Source organism: Lolium rigidum, chromosome 1 (assembly GCF_022539505.1).
Source record: "Lolium rigidum isolate FL_2022 chromosome 1, APGP_CSIRO_Lrig_0.1, whole genome shotgun sequence".
NCBI classification, from domain to species: Eukaryota; Viridiplantae; Streptophyta; class Magnoliopsida; order Poales; family Poaceae; genus Lolium; species Lolium rigidum.
In genome coordinates, this window is record NC_061508.1 from 200,656,587 (window position 1) to 200,661,157 (window position 4,571).

Genomic DNA, 4,571 nt, shown 5'->3' on the forward strand with positions numbered 1-4,571 from the left:
AAGTTGATTATCAATCTATCATATATGTTATTTATGTTCTTGCATGCTCTCCGTTGCTAGTAGAGGCTCTGGCCAAGTTGATACTTGTGACTCCAAGAGGGAGTATTTATGCTCGATAGTGGGTTCATTCCTCCATTAAATCTGGGACAGTGACAGAAAGTTCTAAGGTTGTGGATGTGCTGTTGCTACTAGGGATAAAACATCGATGCTTTGTCTAAGGATATTTGTGTTGATTACATTACGCACCATACTTAATGCAATTGTCTGTTGTTTACAACTTAATACCGGAGGGGTTCGGATGATAACTCGAAGGTGGACTTTTTAGGCATAGATGCATGCCGGATAGCGGTCTATGTACTTTGTCGTAATGCCCCGATTAAATCTCATAGTACTCATCATGATATATGTATGTGCATTGTTATGCCTTCTTTATTTGTCAATTGCCCAACTGTAATTTGTTCACCCAACATCTGTTTATCTTATGGGAGAGACACCACTAGTGAACTGTGGACCCCGTTCCTATTCTTTACATCTGAAATACAATCTGCTGCAATTGTTCTTTACTGTTCTTCGCAAACAATCATCATCATCCACACTATACGTCTAATCCTTTGTTTTTAGCAAGCCGGTGAGATTGACAACCTCACTGTTACGTTGGGGGAAAGTATTGTGATTGTGTTGTGCGGGTTCCATGTTGGCGCCGGAATCCCTGGTGTTGCGCCGCACTACACTCCGCCGCCATCAACCTTCAACGTGCTTCTTGGCTCCTACTGGTTCGATAACCTTGGTTTCTTACTGAGGGAAAACTTCCTGCTGTGCGCATCACACCTTCCTCTTGGAGTTCCCAACGGACGTGTCAACTACACGCCATCAAGCATTTTTTCTGGCGCCGTTGCCGGGGAACTGAAGAAAAGTTACTCCACAAAGATTTCTAACTCCCACGTCAACTGCGCGCCAGTGCATCGGAGGCTGCCGCCGGTGGCAGTCAGATCCCGGCAGGATGGGACCCCTATGAGGAGGTGCCGTACGAGGCGCCCCCGAACCCCTACGACACCTTCATGGACGACTTATGGAACGAGGTAACTACGGTTTGCTCCCTTTTTTGTTCCCCATTCCTTTTTGAACCCTATTTTTACTGGTGTAGATGGATCTGTAGATGGATGAGTATTGGGTTAATATTTGCGCCGATTTTATTCCATTTTGTTTTGATCCCTTCTTGATTTTTTTTTAAAGATTTGGGGTTCGGCCGTTCAGTTAATTTATGCAACTAATAATGGGATCTCAATCAGTTAATTTATGCAAGTAATCATGAGATCTCAATCGGTTATTTTATGCACGAATCAAAAGATATCAACCGTTTAATTTTGCAAATAATCTGGAATGTGTTCAAGTTCAGATCTAGAATTTGTTTCTTTGCCTATGATGAATCGTTGGGCCCAAATCTTTACAGGGAGGGTTCAGCGAACCATTGCTGTGTACAAGTCTGTTGTGCATGAGCTTTGGTTCGCTAACCCCTTCCCTGTAGATATATAATTGTGTCCACTCTAACTGAGGCTGCCTCTGTTTTTCCTAACTTTGTTATCATGCTCGTTAGTCATCGTTGCAACTCATTCACTCATAGTTTCCGTTTGATATGGATCAGCTGTCTGGTAGCGACGTCGGCAGCGACGACGAGCACCATGACACCAAGACTCAGCAGGTGCTGCGGAGGCTACAGGTCAGCCAGTACGTCTCGTACTTCGCCAAGAGTGTTTACAGGTGCCCCTTCTGCACTAGGAGACTCAGCGGCACCAACTTCAACTGCCTCCTCACGCATGCCGAGAACATCGGCAACATCTTCCCCAAGGTCGGCACGACGGTGAACCCCTACTCCTTCCGCGCCAAGCACAAGGCGCTCGGCATGCACCTCCGCAGCTTCCAGCGGGTGGAGATCACCGCCGGGCGCATGCCTCCGCTCAAGCCCAAGGTTCCCAAGCGGAGCAACAAGTGGAGGCAGAGCCAGATGGGGTAGGCGGAGTCCTAGACGTGTGCTGCTGCTGCCTCCTCCATTTTGTTGTTAGCTAGGGATCCCTTGTTGTTATGTTGTTAGTATGATGATGTTGTGAAGAACCTCGAACCTGTTACTATGTTGGCTGTTGTATGCAGCTTATTATCTAGGGAGGGATCCCTATTATCTATCCCTATTCTACTATATGACTGTGTTAATTTATCGTACATTACCCTGAAGATTTCTTCTAGATTTAACTACAGACATATGGACCAGAGAGAGTGCTAGATTTGCTGCCATATTAGGGAAACAACGTGGGCCAAAAGGCACAAATAATTGAAGAAAGACAGAAATGCAAGCTTCTCTAGATTTGATACTAATTAGGTGAAAAAATACAGAGAGAAAGAGGGGGAAAAGGTACTCTTAAAAATGCCAATGTAGGCCGAGAGAGACAGAACCCAACCCTGCTCACGTGCAAGCAAATGCTGTCTCGTCCTGTCCCACGCGGTCCCTTTTTACCAGCCCCACATGACGCGGCCCCACATGACGCGGCCCCACACGTCAGCACGGAACGGTCAAACAAGGGCTTGGGGAAAACTAAGGAAAAACTAAGGATCTGGGGAAAACTGAGTACAACTAAGGACCTGAGGGCACGAGAATAGAAATCCCAAACATAAATGCTAGGACATATTTAAAGTTCAAATGGTGACTAGATACAAGCAGTAATTTAAGAACAAGAAATAGTCATAATCATGAATCAATCAATAATAATTTTGGGACTATGCACATTGCACTAAGAATGACAACTATGCTCTCTTAATTGGTGCATAAAGAAGAAGATGAATTGACTCAACATAAAAGTAAAAGAGAGACTCTTTGCAGAGTAAGCAAGATAAACAAGTTTTATAAACCTTCCAAAAAGTATGGTACTTATTAGATTTGAGCTCTCATTGCCCCTATCATAAGCATCTTGAATGGTTAAAGTTAATGTGAATCAAATATGAGCTATATGCTTGCAAATCACAAGTTGAAAATCTCATGCCCCTTGAATACAAGTACCTAAACCTCATGCTACTCAATTTAGGTCCCAAATAAGTTCTTGTCATTATAAGTATACATGTATCTTTGATAACCGCCAACGGGATACCTCTTGCCTGATGTGGAGGTACTCTTGTAGGAGCAATCCCATGCCAAAATGACAAGATAAACAGACAATGAGCATCTCAGCAATCCTTTTATTTACTATGGGTATAGCTTTTTATTGAAGATGCTTTATAGAATGCTCACTATGGTTCGCTATAAATTTCCACCATGAATGATGCATGGCTTAAATTAGCCGCCTAGGCGTTTCTCTAACATATATACAAACTCCATGGACTTACAAGTTTTCATTTTATTTCACACCGTTGGGCATCCATAAACAAAAGAACAGGATATTAACTAAATAGGAATAAGTGCAATATTGAAAGCGTGCCCCATGAAAGTATGGTTGTGCTAACTCCCAACTCGCAATTTGGAAACATATAGACTTCATAAGATAGTCACAATGGATCAAGTTTATTAAGTGCAAAAAAGTAAATGTGCCATCAAGTTCGTGAGAGTTTTACTAACTAATTTTCTCATGAAAAAATTTAATTTGGAAGATGAATAAAATCATGATGAATATACTTGGAATAGCAATAATTCTAGTAGGTAGATATGGTGGACACAATTGGTAAACTTTGGTTTTTGGTGGTTGGATGCATAGGTAGAGTTCATAGTCAGTACAGGCGAAGGCTAGCAAAAGACTGGGAGCGACCAACTAAGAGATCAGTAATGTCCATAATCATGCATAGCGACAAAAAATTATTAATCAAAGCATAAAGTGATATTACAAGTCAAAAACTAAATGATCACTATGGTTCGTTGTAAATTTCCACCATGAATGATGCATGGCTTAGATTAGCAGCCCAGACGTTTCCCTAACTCATATACAAACTCCATGGACTTACAAGTTTCCATTTTATTTCGCACCGCTAGGCATCCATAAGCAAAATAACATGACATCAACTAAATATGAATAAGTGCAATGTCGAAAGCGTTCCCCGTGAAGCATGGTTATGCTAACTCCCAACTTGCAATTTGCAAACATATAAACTTCATAAGATAGTCACAATGATCAAGTTTATTAAATGCAAGAAAGTAAATGTGCCATCAAGTTCGTGAGAGCTACTAATTTTCTCATGCCAAAATTTTATTTGGAAGATAAATAAAAACATGATGAGCATACTTGGAGTAGAAATAATGCTACTAGGTAGATATGGTGGACTCGATTGGAAAACTTTGGTTATTGTTGGTTGGATGCATGAGTAGAGTTCATACTCAGCATAGGCGAAGGCTAGCAAAAGATTGGGAGCGACCAACTAAGAGAGCATTAATGGCCATAATCATGCATAGCGACAAAATATTATCAATTCAAAGCATAAAGTGATATTATAAGTTAAAAACTAAATGATTATAGAGGCTTTAGTTGATTGTTTATAGTCATAACATGGTATAAGCATGTGCCAAGTCAACCCAATAAAGTATCAAAGGAGAATACCAC